Source organism: Phascolarctos cinereus, unplaced genomic scaffold (assembly GCF_003287225.1).
Source record: "Phascolarctos cinereus isolate Bilbo 61053 unplaced genomic scaffold, phaCin_HiC Scaffold_4;HRSCAF=312, whole genome shotgun sequence".
NCBI classification, from domain to species: Eukaryota; Metazoa; Chordata; class Mammalia; order Diprotodontia; family Phascolarctidae; genus Phascolarctos; species Phascolarctos cinereus.
The window spans coordinates 348,245,130-348,268,035 of NW_027555847.1; the positions used below are offsets into that span (position 1 = coordinate 348,245,130).

At 39.9% G+C, this 22,906-nt stretch overlaps 1 protein-coding gene across 1 annotated transcript in view; it reads right to left on the reverse strand.

Moving 5' to 3' along the window:
- The window catches only part of NIM1K (NIM1 serine/threonine protein kinase), a 78,515-nt gene extending 64,997 nt beyond the window's left edge, over window positions 1-13,518 (reverse strand). The window contains exon 1 of the mRNA XM_020996536.2: window positions 12,996-13,518. The gene's annotated coding sequence lies outside the window, so the exon portion shown is untranslated. The remainder of the gene's footprint in view (window positions 1-12,995) is intronic.
- Between the last annotated feature and the right edge of the window lie 9,388 nt (window positions 13,519-22,906).

Here is a 22,906-nt window from a genome sequence, read left to right on the forward strand (position 1 = left end):
TGATCACCTATGGACATAATAAGGTCCACCCATATGAAGTCAAGGCCACAGGAATCCCCTCACACTGCCCTACTGAGCAGATGAATTTCATATTCCAAGCTAAGAGCTGCAATAGCTTAGAGAAAAGTAAAATGGTAGAAAATGAATCCCTTTTTGCCGTGTACCACATGACCCTTATATAACCTGCACTTACCCTCTATTACCAGTAGTTGAGGGAAAGGCTAGACAAAATGCTGGCTGAGTTTATGGGAGGGTGCAGGAAATGGTAGAATGGGGTCTACCTCAAAGTGATCAATCATATAAAACTGACAAGTCAATGGCTTAGATGAAAATGTAAGTCTTTTGTGATGAGATACAAGATGTGTTTGTCACAATGTCATCTCAAAAGAATTTGCTCAGGCTGTCTCCAAATGAAGTAAAGTCATTTATTCAGGGTTAGGCTGTTCTCCAGGAGGTAGGCACAGCAGCTGCTGCCTACTGGGAAAAGCTAGGGCTTATATAGAGGCAAAGTGCCTTCTTAACAGGAGGATGAGGTAACCAGGACAGGAAGGTGAGGTAATCAGGGGCATATGCACAAAGGGTAATGGCATCAGTGTTCTGCGCATGCAATTTTCCATCATGCAGTCTAATCCCTCTCAAAGAGGGTTAAATCATAATGTAAAAGAGATGCTAATTAACCCTCACTTTACTGTCGAACAAGCAAGGTGTGTATTCCTCATGCTTATAATGGGGAAAGTCCCTTGGTCAATTATCATCTAGGGGCTGGAGTGTGATTGGTTGGTTCAGGGTTTCAGGGGTCTTATCTGGACATAAGTTATTGTCAAGGGCATTTGGATACAAGGTGTTGTCAAGGGCATTCCTCATCATTTTGCACAAGCCACTAGATAAGTGGACTGGTGAAACTCTGTGTTGTAACAAGTCAGGACATCTGGTCCCATTTTGTATCTCCAGCATCTGTCACAGTGAAGTCAACATGGCTTCTGGCTGATTATGATGGTCAGTAATCCACATAAATGAATATGAAAATATGGGGAAATTATTTAAATGACTACTGTTTTAAAAGAATAAAATCCTCTTGAGTTCTGTCAGAATAGTTTATAATCAACTGTGGACCTAGTCAGACCATTTGTTATTTGAAAATCATTTTTTGGACTGATTTGTACCATTCTCTAGGTATATTTTTGTCCCAAAACAAGTGTAAATCAACAATTCATTGTATTTATTTCTACTCCATAGCAACAAGTCAGTAGTTTTGTATCCTATTCTTTAATAAGTGTTTTCCAAACCCTTTTTTCATTTGCTTCATTTTTTGAGCTTCATTTTCTTCTCCTTACAGGCAGCTGATAATAGATACCATTTTAATATGCAGCTTTCTTAATGAATTTTTAAGTCAGATGAAAATGAACTATTTTTATTCATCTTGGGAATCTTTTTGTCCAAAAGGTGACATCCAGCTAAGCACCCAGAGAAGATATGTTCTTTTTACTAGGGTACACAACACAACCCAGCAGAATGGAGCCCAATTTTTAAAATCCACCCTAATGGATTCTGCCCTGCTCTCAGGAAGTGTTTCTTATTGTTCTTAAAAAAAAAAAACTTAAACAACATCTAAAATGGTATTCTCCATGGAGGGGATAGGTGACATAATGGAAAGAGCCCTGAATTTAGAGTTAGATCTGAATTCCAATCCTGGCTCAGCTATTTATCACCTATTCATGTGACTTCGGGCATGTCCTTTTAACTTCTCTGGATCACAGTCCTCATCTATAAAGTGAAAAGGGTTAGATGATCTAAAGGTTTCTCTTAACTTTCAAAAATCCAATGATCTATGAAGTCCAAAGGGAAGTGGGAGTGTTTGCTATTATCCACTATAAAGACAGCCAACCCAGATAAGTCTTTCCAGGAGGTAGGAGTAGGAGATCAAAGCAATTAAACCCTAGGGGAAGAACAGACAGACTGGAGACCTCCCACCTGACTTTTCACTTCGCCTTCTGCAATAGAGGAGATCAAAACAACAGAGCCCAAATTCCATTTGGCTACAGCTTAAAAAGAATGTGGTCTGGGCTAGGGAAAACCCAGAGCTCCAGGCCAGATGGGTCACTGGACACCTTGCCCCATTGCACCTGCTGCAAAATCCTCACCAGATCTTTTTTGAGTTCTCTCTCTTAAACAGATGCCATCCTCCCCCAGCCCCTCAACACACACACACACACACACACACACACACACACACACACACAACCCTTCATCACTCCAGTATCCCAACCCTAGCAAAGAAATTTCCTTATCCTTGCCTGGCTCAGTTTCTCCGACTGGGCCCTTTGGAACTCTTATACTAAACTTGAATTGATACTAAGGGATCTGTCTTTCCACTGTGGCAATCCTGACCTTTTCCTGTTCATTCTCAAATAGCCCAATAGCAATTTCTTTCTATCAACAAGCATCTACTTACATAGTGTATATGAGAGGTGCTTATACCCCCCCCACCAAAAAAAAAAAAAGGAGGACAGTGAGTAGACCTGCTTGACTGGAGTGAAAGTTATATGTTGGGGACTAAGCAGAAGTAAAATTCAATAGGTAGTATGAGGATCAGGAAAACCAGACATTCAAAGGGATTGGACTTGAGATGGTACACAACACGGAGCCAGTATAGAGTTGAGACCCAAGACACTCAGAATCATACGATCACCAAATCTGAAAGCTGGAAGTGACTTTTTAGCAGCCACCTTGCCCAACTTAAAGGAACCCACTCTATGACGTACGTAACAAGTGGTCATACAGCCCCGGCTGGAAGAGCTCCATGGTCAGGGAGATCTACCACCCATTCCATTTTTGGACAGTTCTAACAGATAGAAATTTTGTCCTGACATGAAGCTTAAATTTCCCCTTTTTGCAATTTCTACCCACTGCTCCTGGTTTTGCCATATGGGGCTAAATGGAACAAGCCTAATCTCTCCTCCAAAGAATACCTGAATAATTGAATAATTTCAAATACTTGAATATAGTCAGCTTCCCTGAGTCTTCTCTTCCCCAGGTTAGACATCTGCATATCCTCGTATTACACAGACTCAAGACCCATTATCATCCTTGTTTCCCTTCTCTGAACACTGTCCAGGTTATCCATGTCCTTCTTAAGCTGTGATGCCCACAAGTGAACACAATACTCAAGCCCTGATGAGGGCAGAGAACAGTGGGACCAATATCTCATTCCTGGAAGCTATGCCTCTCATTCTTGTTTGTTTTTAAAATTCCACTCATTCTTTATTCTTCTTTTTAAAAATTTCACTCCATTGGAATATTTGAGCCACATCAAGGCTGAGTCCGAATCATCTATCACTCCCCCACAGCCAGATTTGAGAGGCAATGTATAGACATATAAATGTAGAATGCTAGACTTGGAATCAGCAAGACCTACATTTAGTCCTGCTTCTGTGATCATGGACAAGCCAATTAATAACTGTTTCCTGGTCTTTAAAATCAGGATAATAATGTAAGGGCTTGCCCCCCAAGATCATAGTGAGGATGAAATAAGAATGTATGTAAAACCTTGTTTTTTTACATACATACACACATACATACATACATATATACTTACATACATAATGTATGTAAAACCTTGCTAAACCTTAAAGTCCTGTGTTATAATTGTTGATTATTATCATTACTGCTATCCCTTAAGGAGATAATAAAGTATGCTGAAAAACTTAAAAGTGCCATAAAGAGTCTCAGCTATTATTAAAGTCTAGAACCTTGAAGTTAGAGACACACAGGACAGGGAACAATGTTTTGAAAGCTATACTCTCTGGGCAAGTCACTTAACTCCAATTGACTAAAAAAAAAAAGCTATTCTAATTTCTGAGAGATTGCATCTGAGAGGACCCCAAGGAGAGACATTCCTCAAATGTCCTTGATGCTGAACTTGGGTTTGTCTGTAGATGCCTTGGGAATTTGGGAACCTCAAGACAGGGAAAGGTCAGATTGCAAAGGTGACACCTGGAATAAATTGCTCTATTAATTAGGTGTTCATTTCTTTAGGTTCTATTCTCCCTACTTGACTAAAGATTTGGAATATTTAGAATCTGAGCGACTGAGTTTGGATTCTGGCTCTGACGCTGACTCTGCCTCTACAGCCTTGAGCAAGTCAACTAATTACCTGGGCCTCGGTTTCCTCACTTGTAAAATGAGATGGTTGGCCTCAAAAGTCTCTTTCAGCTTTACAGTCTACAATCCCTATGCAAACTGAAGTTATCAGGAATATCCACTTATTCACTTAACAAACACTTGTTAAGGGGCAGCTAGGTGGCACAGTGGAAAAAGTACGGCCCTGAAGTCAGGAGAACCTGAGTTCAAATCCGGCCTCAGACCAAACACTTAACACTTACTAGCTGTGTGACCCTGGGCAAGTCACTTAACCCCAACTGCCCTCACGAAGAAGAAGAAACCAAACACTTGTTAAACATCACCTCTCTGTAAAGTCCTGGGCCAGGTACTGGGAAAGATCCAGAGATAAGTAAAACCCAAGCCTTGGTTTTACAGAAACTGGCACTCTTGAGGGTAAAACAGGGCACCAAACAAGAGAAGACAGTGCTAGCTCTGGAAGTCACAGGATCTGTGTTCTAAAGCTGTTTTTGTGGCCTCAGGCCAGTCATCCGACTTAATGAGCCTTGGTTTCTTCTTTGTAATAGAGAGAAGGCAGGACTGAATGACTTCTCAAGTCCCTTTTCAGCACCAAATGCATGACTCTGAGAATTCAATAACAGTAATGCAAAGTAGCACATGATAAGTGCATGTTTGCTTGAGGTACAGCATAGATGCTGGAAGAGTTCAAAGGAATGGCTTCTGACTGTGAGGGTTCTGGAAAGGGTTCACAGAGGAGGCAGCAATCTGACTTAGCTTTGAAGGCCAAGGATGGCTAGGATTTTTGCATGTAAAAGTGAGGGGGGCACAGTGCTCCAGGCTCAAGAGAGAGTGTGCCTGTGACTTTCACTTTTTCCTTTGAGCCTGGGAATCAACTGGCTACATGACATTTTCCTAATGAAATTTCCCCTGAGTGGTCTCACACGATTGACTTAGATTTTGGCTGCTGGTCAGGCTAAACTCACATGGACAAAACGTCCTCACCTGTGCCTCCCTCTTCTTAATGGAAATAAAATAGACTCGTGCCATTTCAGTTCTGGATTGTGGTCTGTTTAGAAAGCAGGCTCCAGCAGCAAGAGTAGATCCCCAATGCTGCCCTGGAACTCTGCCCACTTTGACCTGGGTCAGAAAATAGGTCCCATTAGCTAGTCAAGAGGAGGGAAAAGCTCACAAATTTGTGTTTTGTTATCCATATCCTAGGAGTGACCAGGAGGATCCACTGTTGTGAGATGTTAAGTGCTGCTGGGGTTCTCACCTGGCTATTGTAATAAGCTTCTAACTGGTCTCCCTACTCCAATCCATCCTGAAAATAAAGTTCTTAATGCATAGCTCTTAAAAAAAGGGGGGGCGCAGAGTAGGAAGTTGTAGAAAAGCCAGGAGCATATTTAGTGGTCTCATTTGGCTGGAACATATAGTATATGAGGGAGAGTAATATGAAATAAGGCTAGAAAAAGGGGCAGCTAGGTGGCTCAGGGAACAGAGCATCAGCCCTGGAGTCAGAAGGGCCTGAGTTCAAATCCAGCCTCAGACACTTACTAGCTGTGTGACTCTGGGCAAGTCACTTAACCTCCAAAAAGAAAGAAAGCCTTGAGCAAGTCAACTAATTACTTGGGCCTCGGTTTCCTCACTTGTAAAATGAGATGGTTGGCCTCAAAAGTCTCTTTCAGCTCTACAATCTACAATACCTATGCAAACTGAAGTTATCAGGAATATCCACTTATTCACTTAACAAACACTTGTAATAAAGTATAGGATTTGCACTTTATTTGATAGGAATTGAGGAAATAAAATTTTATTCTAAAAAATAAATTAAAACTACCTTATGAAGGATGTCTCTAAAAGGCATTTAAATCTTAAATCAAATATTAATTCCTGAGTTTACCACTTAAAATTCTTCACAATCTGGCCCCAAATTATATATCCAGTTTTATTGTCCATGTCTCTCTTCCATTGTAGTCTCACTAAACTGGACTTCTTCTTGCTCCTCATATATCACCTCCATCTCTTTGTCTCACTTCTTGGCACCTTTGTATCATCCATTCCAGTGCCTAGAATACTCCCCTCCCATCTGTCTCTGTCTCTCCTCTCTGTCCCTTAGTTTCATGCCATTATGAGCTCAAGTGGCACCTTCTAGGTGAGGTCCAACTCATCACAGCTACCCTGTGTCCCAAATTATTCTATATCTATATCTTTCTATCAATATGTATTTATACATATACACATACATGCATGTATATATGTGTATATGTCCACACATATATGTACAAATGTGTGTATAATCTCCCCAGCCTAAACTGTGAGATAGTGGAAACTGGCTTTTGTAGTTGCATCTCAAGCACCTAGCATGGTGCCTGGCACATAGTAGGAGCTTAATTAATGCTTATTGATTCATTGATAAGTGTGAATTAGTTTCCTGGGCAAGCAACATGTTTGAGATGACACTGACCTGGGAGGCAGAAGATCTGTGAACCAGTCTAGGCTCCCACTGCTAAGTTCTATCATGATCCACAACATGGCCGCAAGCTACCTAATGTCCCCCTGCCTTTTTCCTACAATGGGGTCTAGAATACTTAGGCTACCAACAGTACAAGGTGGTAGAGTTGGGAAGGTCAACTAAGCTAATCAATGTAAAGAGCACTCTATGAGGGGTTTTTTTTTTTGCCTGATAAGAGTAAGTTCAGAGGGATATTTAACTTGTTCAATGTGAATATTCCATCCGTTATGGGCAAATGAGGATTCCTCCTGATCCCTCTCCTGTACAACATTCACTTCTAATTGAAGTCTTTTTTTTTCCAGTGAGGCAAGTGGGGTTAAGTGACTTGGCTCAGGGTCACACAGTTAGAAGGTGTCAAGTGTCTGAGGCCAGATTTGAACCGAGATCTTCCTGACCCCAAGGCCAGAGCACTATCCACTATACCACCTAGCCGCCCCTCACACTTTGGTATACTCAAAAATTTTCATTACAACAAATATTAAATGGTCAGTATATGTAGAACGGCACTGGTGAAGACACAATGTTGAGATATGACATGTCCCCCGCCTTCAAAAAGCATATAGCCACGAAGAGGAGTTATTCATCAACATAGACAGCTTTAATATACAATATCAAATGATAAATGCATTACAGTAATAACACAAAATGTTTGTAAGTAGGGAACAGTCATTTATCAAGGGGAAGCAGGAAAAGCAGGGAAGGCTGCATTCATGTCCTTCCATAAATCCTCCTTAGAGGATCCAACTAATATACACAAAGCTTTCCTCTTTTATTTACTAGTATTGAAGGTGCCAATGTAACACCCATACTATCCCATTTGATTCAACAATTAAACAGTACCTAAGACATCAGGGATCAGGGGAGACTGTTGTTTTCATCTATTACCTCTCATTCTTGCTACGTTATCGACCCATCTTTTCTGATCATACGTCCTTGACTGCGCACTTCTCGTAATAAGGTATAGATATAATAATAATGATGAATTTTCACATAGCAATTCTAAGTTTTTCCAAACTCTTTACAGGTATCACTTCTTTTGTTCCTCTCAAGAATCCTGTGAAGTAGATTATCTTCCTTTGCAGATGGGGAAATTGAGACAGTCAGAGGTGAAATGATTTGTGGAAGCTCACACAAGGGGAGAAAGAGGGAATAAGCATTTATAATAGTACCCTACTATGTGCTAGGCACTATGGTAAGCTCTTTTTACAAATATTATTTCATTTGATCCTTACAATAACCCTGCAGAGCAAATCCTAATATTATCTCCATTCTACAGTTGAGGAAACTGAGGCAAAAAAAAGAGGTTAAGTGATTTGTCCTGGGTCACAGCTATTAAGTGTCTGATGCAAGATGCAAACTCAGGTCTTCTTGACTCCAATTCCAGCATTTTGTCCACCATTTTGCTGACTACCTACCTGTTACTAACTCACCTTTCATCTTTCTATCTTCTTTCACAACCCCCATGATTTGGGTCCTTCTGAAACTGTATCCATTCAATGATTGGAAACCATATATTTACAGCATCAAGTAGGGGTGGGGGTGAGTGAGAGGGGGTGGTATTACTGTTTAAAATAGGTGCTTTTACAGCAAAGAGCAGGATATATACTTCAAAGGGCTATACAACTTCCCACAAATGGGGAAATATAAGTTATTATTACTTTTTTAAAAAAGTAGATTAGATACCCCAGCAAGTATCTTTTCAGCTTCTCTACCTAGAGAAGAGATTGGAATGCAAAACTGTATTACCCTGACTAAACTTAACCATAACATCAGAAAGCAGATCAGCTCATTACAAAGCCATCACAGCTAGTTACACAGACTCCAGGGCTACAACAGAACAAAAAACCATTCCAAGCAACTTTGATCACCTACCATCTCAGTTTAATCAAGTGACTTCCTAATTTGATTATGATTCATTATTTCAAATAGGTTTTCTGCACAGTCTCTGCATTAAAGATTAATTACATGCCTAGGGTCCATTAGATGAGATAAATAATCAATTTAGCAGATGAGCCTGTTAAAAGTAGAATCTTGTAAGTGGTATAAGAAGATAAAGGCTTTTGTCAATGTCCCATTAATGCATCTGGGAGTCACAGCTGCCCCACTGGGACCCACTGGCAGCTGGAAGGATTGAGACACTTGTTCCTGGAACCCTTCTGGGGTTCCCTCAGTTCCAATTAGTGTAAATCACGTAATAGCTACTAGGAATATACTTTGTGCTTGGACTCTGTGAGAGGATGGGGGTAGAGGGAGAAGAAGTCTTTACAAAAGAAGTATAAGGCATGCTTTCTTAACAAACTAGGAGTCTACATTCTAACTGCGGAAATAAAATAAACTATACACATGAAGCATTGAGTGAGTAAGACAATGTTAATTGTACAGCACAGGTGATAGACTGAGAATCAGAAAGGACTTAGGGGTCACCCAGGCCAAAACCTGCATTTACAGATGGGGAAACTGCAGACCAGGTGAGTGAACTGACTTGATCAAAGTACCCGGTGAGTAATTAGAAAAAGCCAGGACTTAACCTAAGTCCTCTCCTGACAAATCCAGGCCTCTTAACACTACACCAAGATGGTTGACAATAACTGCAAAAGAGATTAAAGAAGGAAGGTTACAATTTAAGTTATCAGCAAAGTCTACAAAGAGTATAGTTATTCCTTCCACATTGCAACTTTTACCATCAAGGTTTCAATACATCAAGTCAGCATAAGAAATTAAATGGGAATTTTGGGGAAGTTTTGTGGAAGCCACAGATGACACAGAAAAAAAAGTTTAGAAACTCAGAAATGCATAAAATATATCTATAATATTGTATAATACCAACATGTTTTATCTTTTAATATCATAGTAATTCAGATTTCTTCTCTGATACAAGGGGAGTGCCAAAAATATTTTTTTTTGCAGATTTTCCAGATTGAGGTGAGAGAGCCCCTAACCCCTACGATGTAGAAGGGATAACTCTGTTCTGTTGGCTTTGGGTCTGCATAGTTGTGGCCTTGGATTCCATACCTGCCCTGGTATACCAAGTGTTTTAGGCCTGCTCCCTTGGAACTTTAGCTTCCCATCCATGCCCTCAAGAGACTAGGGCTTTTTGAGGAAGGGTAAGGCAGGCCATTTTTTGTTGCTCAGTCATTTTTCAGTCACATACGACTCTTTGTGACCCCATTTGGGGTTTTCTTGGCAAAGATACTGGAGTGGTTTCCTCCTCTAGATCATTTTACAGATGAACAGGGTTAAATGACTTGCTCTGGGTCACATAACTAGTAAATGTCTGAGACTAGATTTGAACTCTAGTCTTCCTGACTCTGGGCCCAGCACTCCATCCACTGAGACACCTGGATGCCCTATTTAATTTTTTGAGTGAACTAACATTGGCCTACCTGTAAATATGGATACATATACTCCACTTGTCTACTGGCTAAGGACTCTTGTAATTCCTTGAAGAAAGAGATATTTAAAAAAACCAAACAACCCAAAATCTCAGGTCTATGTTATATATTGAAGACTATTGTCTCCAAAATTATTTGAATAGTTTCCCTTTTTTTGGAAAATAAATTAATGGCAAAGCATATACTACAATGTGTTTTTTTTAAGGGTTCTTTGGATGAGAATAGAAAGTAATATGACTTAGAGTAATGTCTATTACTTAGAGTAATGTCTAGAGTAGCATCTTATAATTTTATAAATTCTTCCTCCTTTCAAAGAGGGAGTTAAGGCTTTGGTAGATTCAGGAGGAATACTGTAACCAGATACAAATGATATACTCTGGAGTAAGAACTAATCATACGAATTCATTTTGAAGCTCCATATAAGTAGAAATACCTTGTACGGTCCTAGTTATTTACATGTTGTCTCTCTTTCCTATTAAAATGTTAGTTCCTGAAGGGCAATGACCCTTTTGGTTTTGTTTTCCTTTCTTGTATCCCCAGCAGATAGCACAGTGCCTAATGTCTAGTAAATACTTAATAAATGCTCATTGATTGATTAATTGCTTTGCTGGATATATAACAAGAGGGCTCCCTCTTCAAAAATACATAATTGAGACAGTTCTGGAAATTTGAAAAAAAAATACATTTATACTCCACAGATGTGTATAGGACCAAAAGACCCAAAGATCAGGAATGACCTGTGAGTTCATAAGTGTAAATGCATCTTTAAGAGGTACTAATTTTTTTAAATGAAAACTGGTATTTTGAAATGGTAGTTGGTTCCCCAGGTCCAAGTAAGAACACAAGGAGTCTTTTAGCTGACTTGTAAAGATTACTTTGTAGACTTGGGTTTGCAAAATAACATGAAATTTTGATTCTGCCCAAACTACATATATAAAAAACTACATATAAAATAAAAATGTAAACATTTAAAGACAAACCAAATTGAGTACCCAATCCATGCTTCCAGATACAGAAAAAGTATTCTATTTAGGTTTGTCCAGTCTCACCGCTGTCTGTGGCTGAGCCAAAAATAAAACCCCCGAATCTTGCACTAACCAAAGTTCAAACAACATCTAGAAAACCCAGAGTTATATGCTGCTTCCAGCATGCCTCACTCCTTTTGGCTCTCTCCTTTCTCTCTCTCTCTCTCTCCTTCTCTCTCTCTCCTCTCTTCTCTCTCTCTCTCTCTCTCTCTCTCTCTCTCTCTTTCTCTCTTCTCTCCTCTCTTCTCTCCTCTCTCTCTCTCCTCTCTTCTCTCTCTCTTCTCTCTTCTCTCTCTCTCTCTCTCTCTCTCTCTCTCTCTCTCTCTCTCTCTCTCTCTCTCTCTCTCTCTCTCTCTCTCTCTCCCCCCCTCCCCTCCCTCCCCCATTCCTAACCAAATTAGAAAGCTAATTAGGATTCCAAAATTAAACGCTAAATGGGACAACCTGGCCTCAGGCCACAGTTCCTAGCACATCAAACATTCTCTTCCAAGAGTATGAAGAATGGTGGGAAGGGAGATGGGGGAAGCATAACTATTTCAGTCGTTTTTTGTTTCAGTGTTTATTCTCATTTGGCAGAGAGAAAACATCCCAAGCCCCAAAACAGGTTTGAATACATATCTGACAAAAAACATAAACACATCACCACCACCACCAGCGCGGGTAGGAAGCTTCTTAGCATTTTTGTAGGGGAGAGCTCTTTTTTAAGGTGAATCTCGACACTGACATAAAAAATGTCTTCAGGAACAGGTTATAGTTTCAGCTAAAGAGTCTTTCGAGAACAATTTTTAAAAGTTACTATGGCAACTTAAATTTGTAGGGCTGTTGCAAAACTACACAAGGACACATTTTTTGAAGCTGCTGTATGAAGCATATTAGATAATGATGTAAACTTGAGAATGGAGCATTTTTTAAAAAGTTTTTCTTAAAAAAAAAAAAGCAAACATCCATCACACTACCACATCCACAAGCTGGGCTTAGGCGCCAGAAGCAGGACTGCAGGAATACACTCCAAAGACTTGGAAACCTCAAGCCCGGCTGGGAACGTTTTTGCAGAATAAATTTGTTTGTTTGTTTCCATTTAGATGCTCGAACCACAAACACAATTTTTTTAATTTCTTAACTTATCTCCAAGGTCTGCATTACACGAAGGAGTGCCTAGAATGTGATTTATTCTTTTTATGAGATGAGAGTGGGGGTGGGAAGAGGACCAAGAAGTCTAACAGAGATCTTTCTGTCCAAATCTAGAAGACAAAAACGCCATAGGGGGGGAAAAGCAACCCACCCCAGAGCTGAAGGCAGAGAGTCTCAGCTCCAGGGGTCCAAAGGGTGTCTTCGTGCCCATACTTTCCTTTCCTTGCAAGCTGTTAGCCTTAGCCTCTCGCCGCCCCATAGTAGTGACAACTACTCAGGAGCTGGGTCCGAGCCACCTTTAAAGAGCTTATGACCTTTTCCTAAGGGCAAGGAAGACCACCAGGAACCATACTTACACCCCACCTCCCCCACACATACAGATGGTATGGCTGCAGATCTCTCAAAGGATCACCTCCCCCAGCCCTTTGGGAAATAAAGCTTTTGAATACTGTTTGTATGAACAGTATCTCTTTGCTAGAGGCTGTCCCCCCTACTCCTAACCCCACCACACACGAGCCTTCTCCAGAACCCAGGACGGGTTGCTCTGAATGCATCCTTCTCTTTGCATACACTCCAGGCTTCTACCTACGGGTCCAGTGGTGCATCTCGAGGCAGGGGGCTTCTTCTCACCAGCACCCTACCCCCACGCGCCCTTAAGAGATATTCCGTGTCTTCTGTGGGCGTCCATGCCCCTGCGGTCCAGCTCCTTAGCCTCCGCTGGCTCAACTTCCCGCCCTCCCTCCAGCTAAACTGAGCCCACCAGGTGGGCGGGCCGGCAGCGCCGAGGAGCACTTCATCTCTCTGAGAAGTCCTTACCTGCCCTTCCCCTCCACCGGGCCAGGCTCTGGAGTCGCTTCTCTTCCGTGCGCTTGGGCCGTGGAGCACGGCGAACATTCACCTACTGCCCTCAGACCCAGTCTCCCAAACCTGAGAGGCAAGCCTGGGCAAGAAAGGGGTGGGGAGCGAGGCAGAGGTGGCCCGGAGCACTGGTGCCTCCCCCACTTCCCACCTTTAGAGAAGGAGAAGGGTCCCAGCAGAGGCGGTCCTCTTGTCCCTTGAGTCTGGTCCGACTCCTCTCTAGCCCACGGTGATCAAGTGTCGCAGTTGCCTTAAGGCTGGCGGGAGAGTGTCAGGGGCAGAGGCAGAGTAGGGGTGACCTGGCGAGTAAACCAGGGGTTGTCAAGAAGTTGCTGACTAGAAGAGAATCAGCGGCGGCGGCGGCAGCAGCAGCAGCGGCAGCAGGAGCGGCGGCAGCGGCAGCAGAAGCGGCAGCAGCGAACACGTTCAGGCTGAAACTATGCCCGTGCTCGCCTGCCTTCCCTCTAGCTTCCCCTGCTCCCGGGGCTCCGCACGGGGACTGAGTTCCGAGGCAGCTTTTATGGGAGAACCAATCCCGTGCTGGGGGCTGGGCCCTGGAGAGAAGTGGAGGAGCGGAGGGGACGGGACAGGGAAAGGGGGAACGCAGTACAGAGAGGGAGGGGAGAAGTTGGCTGGGGACTGGGTGGGTTAGTTTCCATAGCCGTGGCCAGGGAGGGAAACCAGCTAAAGAAGCTGAGAGCGGGAATGGGAGTGAAAGTACTAAACGGGGGGGGGGGGCTGGGAGAAGAGACAGATTAAAAGGTGGAGGTCAAGCTGGTGGCAGGGACACAAGTCAGACATTCTTTTAAGAGTTTTCATGGTTCAGAAATGGTCTGGAGGAATTTTTTTTTTCAGGAGTGATGAAAAAACTTCGACACCCCTGCGTGTCAGAAGCTGTGAACAGTCACAAACGCCCAAGTTAAGGATTTCAACAAGAGTTATACAGGATACAAGAGTTGAAACGTTTTTCTTGAGTCAAGGTCATTGCATGCCAAAGGAACAAGGGATAAAGGGATCGAATGCTTCATGGCACCCACTTTGCACATTCCTCTAGGTGGACTTCTCAAGATGCTTCCTCACCTTCCCAACTTTTCTTCATAACTGAAACCGAGCTCTTTGACCTACAGAGTCCCGAGAAAATAGCCCCTGGATTTCCACTTCCCCTTGAGGGACATTATCATTTTCCAGTTAAAACAAAGGGGCTAGGTGGTGAAGTGGATAGAGCACCGGCCCTGGCTTCAGGAGGACCTGAGTTCAAATTCGGACTCAGACACATAGTACTTACTAGCTGTGTGATCCTGGGCAAGTGACTTAACCCCATTGCCTAGCCAATAAATAAATAAATAAACAAGCAAACAAATGAATGAATGAATGAATGAATGAATAAATGAATAAATAAAAGTACTTACTAGATATTATTCCTTCCACCACCCTTTTTTTTTGGTGGTACCCGTGATTTCATTGATACAAGGTAAACATACTCCAAAGATCAACATTTTTAAAATTGTCTGGGGTACTGAAAGGTTAAGTGATTTGCCCAGGGTTATATAATCCATATGTATCAGATGCAGGACATGAACCTAAGTCCACTGGACAGAGACCAAATATCCATCAACTAAGCCATCCTGCCTCTTATTTCCACATTTTACAAATGAGCAAATGCCAACTGCTAATCCAATGTCAAACCGAGGCTGAAAAGCAATTATTGTGCATAACATCAAATACTTTAGTTCTAATTAAAAAAAAACAAATCTTAATAAGATTAATATGACTTTAATAACTGTCTTATGAAGGAACAGGAAGATGAAAGTTACTGATTTCACAGAGTATACAGGGAAAACATCATCTGACTATTACTTCCTGCAGAACTAATATCTATGAAGCATTTTGTACTCAGAAGATTAAAAAAAACCTCGGCTAAATTTAGACTATAACTTATGACAGCTGTAAGGGCCCAAAATAAGGAGATACTTTTATTTTGGGAAACACAATTTTATGACAATTGCTCACCAGGAAGTGAATTAAAACCTTGGACAGCTCCAATGAACTGTATTTTAAGACTGCCAGAGCAATCCACAGAAAGAAGTAATGCATCTCTATCATATTTAGAAGATTACTCTAAATCACCTCAATAATTTTAGCAGAATTTAGCCATCCCTCCACAAGTCTGTGCGATGTAAAAATGGTGCAGCTACTTTTCAATGTGCGTGGAATCTCCATTCTTGGAAACCAGGATAAAACACCACCCTCAGAAGGGGAAGGGAACAAGCATTTATTAATCACCTATAATGTACTAGGCACTGTGCTAAGCACTTTACAACAATATCACAACAACCCTGTGAAGTTATAGCATCTACCTCACGAGGATGTTGTGAGGATCAAATGAGAGAATATTTATAAAGCTCTTGCCCAGTGCTAGCACATAGTAGGTGCTTATAAATGCTATTATTACATTATTATGATGTAGGTGCTATTGTTATTCCCATTTTACAGGTAAGGAAACTGACAAAGAAGTTGAGTGACTTGTCCAGAGTCACAAAGGAAATGTCTGAGACTAGATTTTAACTCAGATGTTCCTGACTCCAGGCCCAATGCTTTAACTACTGTGCCACCTATCTGCCTCAGAATAATCATTACGTGGAAAACTTTACAGCTTCTCTTTTCTAGACATTGCAGTTTATCAATGTCCTTCCTAATCTATGGTGCACAAAACTGAACTCAATACTGTGAGGATGGTCTGCCCCTGGCAGAATATAGGAGGTTATGACTTCTTTAGTTCTGGATACTATGCTTCTCTTAATATTATGCCTGAAACCGCACAATTTTTTTTTCCCACCCCTATGTGAACTGTTGGGTTCCAGACCTGAGTTTTGATCGCAGCTCTGCCATTGACTACCTATGACCTTGAGTAAATTACTTAACTTTTGTGGGGCTCAGTTTCCTTATCTCTAAAATGATATATTTAGACTAAATGAACTATAAGGTCCTCTCTAGCTGTAAAGTTATATTTTTAGTGTTTTTCCTTGGACTGGTGTGCAGAGGTTAAAGCAGAAATAGAAGCACGTGATTCTGAGGCCTGCTATGCCATTTGGCTCATTTCTTCTTTCCCAGAAGTTACATAGATTATGACAATTCTTTCCACTGGTAATCACTGATGGAGAGCAATGTAATCTAAGCTTGGATTTCCAAGTTCCTTCTGGGATGTTTGTAACAGTTGCACAGCCCTAAAATGTGTGTCATCAGTCAAAGATTATAGTCTACTTTAACCTTTTAGTCAACTCTTTAGATTTAAAAAATGATCGTTAGCATGATGTCAATCTTTTGACTTCACGGTATTCCACTATTCAATACACTCATTTTGTATAGGGACTGTTTCATTTCTATCTTTGTATTCCTAGCACCTACAGTGCCTAGCACATAGTAGGTGCTTAGTAAATGCTTGCTGACTGATGCTCATATAAAATGTCTATCATTTTGTTAATATGCTAGATGCTTTATTTTGAAAAATTAAAGTTTTTTTAACTAAAGGTTTAACACTAATCAATGCAATTTGTTTAATCACTAATTTTTTTCATCACTAATTTCAAGGCATAAAATATAATGAACTTTCAGTCACTCCTTCCAAATCTTCATTAAGATTTTTAATCCAATCATTCTTGTTCATTTTCCCTCTTGTATAGGAGTGAATATTCTATTTTTCTGGTTCTACTTTTTTTCCACTTTGGTGTACATACTATATTAATACTATAGGCAGAAAGCACAGCAGCAGTGAAACTGTCAGTGGAAACAAAACACATTGTCTGCAGCTGGGCAGGGCAGTGTTCACTCTAGAATGTTGTGTTCACTCCTGGGTACCAAATTTTAAGACATGTATTTAACAGAGTAGAGTCCATCTAGAGAAAGACAGCCAAGATGGTGGACTGAGCAATGGAAGCTGAGATACATAGCCTCAAGGAGACAAGAGGGACCCAATCATCTGATGCTAGCTGTCAAATATTTGAAGGGCTGTCATGTAACTGATTAACATTTTCTATTGGTCTCCAGAGCCCATGGCTTCTGGCCTAACCCAGTGAAATTTGCAGGCAGTCAGATTTTGGTTCAGCACAAGTTTAGAGCTGTCCAAAATAGGCTTCTTCAAAGAAAATAGTAAGTATTCCATGACTGGAAGGTTTCAAACAGAAACTAGACAACTGTTTGTTGTAGAAAGGATTCCTGTTTCCAGTGGGAAGTTGGACAGGAAATGTTTAACTATTCTCTAAAATTCCATAGTTTCAATACAAAACAGAAAATGGTAATGAAATCAAAACATCTTAGTGTCCATGTACAGACCATAATACAATCTACTAATTATATTGGCAAAGGAGAATTTAAACTTTCCTTTTAATAAATTTGCCAATAGCCATTAGCCATGGCAATAACTCATAATTTGGTACTTCCAAAATCTGTATGTACATTCTGTCCTAAAAGTTGATGAACTCAGGTTCTCTTGAACCATGGCAGACTTGGGACCTATATGGCAATATACATTCATGAGATATCAGTAGCATACACAAGGGAATTTACAGAACATAAAGAAAATATCAGTGTCAAAAAGATAAAAACAGAAACTGGAACTGTGATTTCATTAGTAAAGGCATACCTCATTTTATTGCATTTTGTTTTATTGAGCTTCAAAGATACTGCATTTTTTTTTTACAAATTAAAGATTTATGGCAACCCTGTGTTGATCAAGTCTTTTGGTGCCATTTTTCCAACACCATGTGCTTACATCATGTCTCTGTGTTACATTTTGGTAATTTTCACAATATTTCAAACTTTTTCATTATTATTACATCTGTTTAGGTGATCAGTGATCAGTGTTGTTATTGTAATTATTTTGGGGCACCACAAACTTTGCCCATATGATGGCAAACTTATTTGATAAATGTTGCATGTGTTCTGACTGCTCCATGGACCTGCTGTTCCCTGTCTCACTCCTTTCACTGGGTCTCCCTATTCCTGGGACAACAATATTGAAATTAGGCCAATTGATAACCCTAAAATGGCCTTTAAGAGTTCAACTCATTATTGTCTTATTTTAAGAAATCAGGGGCAGCAAGGTGGCGCAGAGGATAGAGCACCAGCCCTGAAGACAGGAGGACCTGAGTTCAAATCTGGCCTCAGACCAAACACTTGACACTAGCTGTGTGATCCTGGGCAAGTCACTTAACCCCAGTTGCCTAAAAAAAAAAGAAAGAAAGAAATCACCACAGCCTCCCGAACTTTCAGCAACCACCACTTTGATCAATCAGCTGCTATCAACATCAAGGCAAGACCCTCCACCAGCAAAAAGATTACGACTTGCTGAAGGCTCAGATCATGGTTAGCATTTTTTTTAGCAATATAATATTTTTAATGAAAGTATGTACATTTTTTAGACATAATACTATTGCATACTTAATAGACTACAGTATACTGTGAACATAACTTTTATATACAGTGGGAAACCAAAAGATTCATGTGACTTGCTTTATAGCTATATTCACTTTATTGCAGTGGTCTGGAACTGAACCTGCAATATCCCCAAGGTATGCCTGTATAGTGAACTCTTAGGTGAAGAAATTCCTGCTACCAATGCAGGTTTCTGCACCTTATATACTAGAAAGTTGCCCAGAGCATTGGGAGTGTAAGTTATTTGCTTCAAGCTAAGTACATAGCTAGTATGTGTCAGATGGAGAGCTTGAATCTTCATCTTTCTGGCTTGGAGACCATTTCTCTAGCCTCTTAACCTTGCTGTCTCTCAAAATGAGATAAGTTATTTAAATCATCTAGGATTTTAGGCTAGAAAGTCAGCACTTAAAATTTCTCTTCTTTAGAAGCAAACTGAAAAACTCTGTGCAAACTGAAGCCTCTGGATGGGCATTATGTCTTGTTTTTTTTGGATAAACTCAAATGTCTAACAGGTTCAAAAGCACAGTGTTATTGATTTACATCTATGGGCATAGTGCTTGACACACAGAAGGTACTTAATAAATGATTATTGATTGGCTGGTTGATTAAATGCATTGCAGAGATCCACCTGTAACTTTACAAAAGCATAGAGGACTGTGCTAAGTTTCTGAAGCTGAAAGAAACCATCTATTATTTCATTGTAAGAAATAACAAATATGACCATATTAACAAAGGAAGACAACTTTTAAAGGCTTCAGAGCTCTGATCAATGCAGAAACCAATCATGATTTCAGAAGGCTGATGATGCAGCATACCTCCTACTTTTTGGCAGACTTTTTGATGTCCTTGGGGTGCAGAAAGAGCATAACTAGGGGTAGCTAGGTGGCACAGTGGATAAAGCACCTGCCCTGGATTCAGGAGGACCTGAATTCAAATCCAGCCTCAGACACATAACACTTACTAGCTGTGTTACCCTGGGCAAGTCACTTAACCCCATTGCCTAGCAAAAACAAATAAACAAAAACTTTTTTAAAAAGGAAGAAAAGAGTATCAAGGAAACATTAAAAACAGAGTAATTATCAAAACTATATGGCACCAGATAAGAAATAGAAATGTAGATCAGTGGAACAGAGTAGACATACGATTTACAGCAGTGAATGAATATAGTAACTTTGTATTTGACAAGTGTAAAGACTTAAGGTTTTAGGATAAGAATTCATTATTTGGTAAAAATTGTTGGGAAAACTGGAAAGCTGTCTGGCAGAAATTGGGCATAGACCAATATCTTACACCATTTATCAAGATAAGATCAAAATGGATACATGACCTAAATATAAAGAGAGATATTACAAGAAATTTTGAAGAATATGGAACCTGTTATCTATCATACTTATGGATAGCTGAACAATTTATGAATAAAGAAGAGATAGCAGTGGAAGGTGTAAAATGGATAATTGACTACATTAAATTAAAAATACTTTGTACAAATAAATGTAACCAAGATCAGAAGGAAAGCAAAAAATTGGGGAAAAATTTTGGACAGTTTCTGAGATAAAGTTCTCATATATCAAATATATTAAGAACTTTGTCAAATCTATAAATATACAAGTCATTCCCCAATTGAAAAATGGTCAACGGATATGAACAGGCAGGTTTTTGATGAACAAATCAAAACAACTGATAGTCACGTGAAAAAATGCTCTAAGTCACTTCTAATTAGAGAAATGCAAATTAAAATTACCTAGAGATATCATTTTACACTTATCAAATTGGCTAAAATGAAAAGCAAAGCAACAAATGTTGGAGAGCATGTGGAAAAATTGGGACACTAATTCACTGTTGGCAGAACTGTGAACTGTCAACCGTTTTAGAGAGCAATCTGGAATTATGCCCAAAGAATTATTAAACTACCTATATCCTTTGACCCAGCAATACCACTACTTGGTCTATTTCCAAAGCTCATTAGGGAAAACGGAAAAGAACCTATATGTTCTAAAATATTTATAGCAGCTCTCTTTGTGGTGACAAAGAACTAGAAATTGCAGGGATGCCTATCAACCGGGGAATGGCTGAACAAGTTGTGGTATATGAATGTGACGGAATACTACTGTGCTATAAGAAACAATGACCTTGATCATCTTAGAAAAACATGGATAGACTTGAACAAAATAATGAAGGACAAAACATTGTATACAGTAACACAATATTGTTTTAATAACAACTTTGAGGGACTAAGTAATTTTAACTAATTTTGACCCAAATTAACTACAAAGGACCTATGAAGGAAGATACTATCTGCATCTAGAGAAAAAAACTAATAAATATTAGTATGTATAGGATGATTTTACATACATATACACATTTGTGTCTTTTGGTAGCCTTCTCTAAGGCAGGGGAAGGGGGAGGGAAAAAAGTAACTTTATTATATATTTAAAAGGAACAGCAAGTTGTACATAATAGATTTGCAGTTTAATGGGCAATCATTTTTTTTATTCTATGTTATGGAAATGCTTGTGTTATTTCACAAATTAAAAATAAAATGAAAAAAACAGAGCAGAAGGAAATTCAAATGTGGACAAAGAAAAAGGGCACTTTTATTACTATCATGTTACACTTACAGATTTTTAAAAAATGAACAATATAAAAAGCTTTATACACAATCCTTTCTGTTCTTTGTATATTGAAATGTTCATGTTCAGTGATGCTTACTTTCATAATAAAGTTTTAAAGAGTCATTCCAACCTTAGTGCAGTTCAGTGACTCTTAAGAGTTGGAAGAGACCTTTGAAGTCATGTGGGCTAAACTATCGCCTAGTTCAGAAATCCTTTATGTAGCTGCAGCTGGCTTTTGGCTGTGGTGTCTGACATTTAATCTCTGCTTTGAGACTTCTAGGAATGGGAAAGTTCTCTCTCTTGAGTCCAACCGTTCCATTACTGGACGGCTCCAATTTTCAGAAATGTTTTTCCTCATGCTAGGCCAAACTTTGACTCCTTGTAATTTCTATCTGTTCCACAAATTCACAGGTTGAAAAAGAAACAGGCCACAGCCCTCAAATGAGGTAACAGGCTCAAATTATTGTGAAGTGGCAAAGGGCAAAGCTATTTGTTAACTGATAGACCATTATCTCATCTGCCACCCAGCCTCTTGTTGTTGTCTTCTTGTTGTTGGGCAGCTAGGTAGTACAGTGGATACAATGCCAGGCTTGGCGTCAGGAAGACCTGGGTTCAAATGTGGCCTCATTTGCTTACTAGCTGTGTGACCCTGGGCAAGTCACTTGATCCTGTTTGCCTCAGTTTCCTCATATGTAAAATAAGCCAGAGAAGAAAATGGCAAACCACTCCAGTACCTTTGCCAAGAAAACCCTGAAGTAAGTGACAAAAAGTCAGACACAACTGAAATGATTGAACAACAATCTATCCTTTCAACTGATAGACCACTGTCTCAATTGCCAACCAGTACTATTGTCTTATGTACCCCAAACCTCGCCCAGGTACATACTCTTGAAAAAAATCTAATTTTCAGAGGATTCCCACATTTTCTTCACACACATTTATCTATTAATTAAATGCTTCCCTAAGGAACTGAAAGTCAGAAGTCAAGTGACTTGCCTAAAATTATTAAGCATGACATGTATGCACCTTGGAATATAACTGATACCTTTTGCCACTCAAACTAGAGGTATGCCTCTAGTATTAATGAGTGTACCCTCGAGGTATGGGAGTGGTATATAACTGTCGTAAATTTCTTAGGGTAAAAGACTCAGACATGGATTAGATCTTTGAGGCCATGAAGTCCAACTCTTCATTTAACTGATGAGGAAACTGAGGCTCAGAAAGTGATTTGCCCAAGGTCACATGACTAGTGAGAGGTGGGATTTGAATCTAGATCATCCAAATCTAGTGCAATATTCACTGGACTGTGTATCTCTTTTGCAACTTAGTTGGCAAAGCATTTCATTCCCAATGTTACCAAAATATAGCCAGCTACTTAGTCCTGGCTAATTATTGCTTATTATACAAACTAGTACCTGACCTGCACATTTAAAGAAAAATAAAGCCAATTTTTAAGCTTAGTTCTCCCAAAAAAGTCACAAGTAAAGTCTGTTAAATTCTAGGTTTTCTATCTCAAAAAAAAATACTAGTGGAAATAAGAAAAATGTATAGCCATCATTCCTTATGAAAGCCACTTTAAGTCCTTAAAAATATTTTCATGATTAATTTTGCATATTAATCAACTTAAAATTTTAGACAAAGTGTGGCATGAAGGTGATATATCTGAAATGTCTGAGATCCTAATTGTGAAAAACTGAGAAGAGATGCACGCCGTGGGCCCATGTTGGATTGTTGTTAAATTGTGCCTTCTTTTATTCTATAAGCAGCACTGACTTGGAGCCTGCTTCGACAGAGCTGACTGTTAAATTTTCTGTGAGTGCATTTACA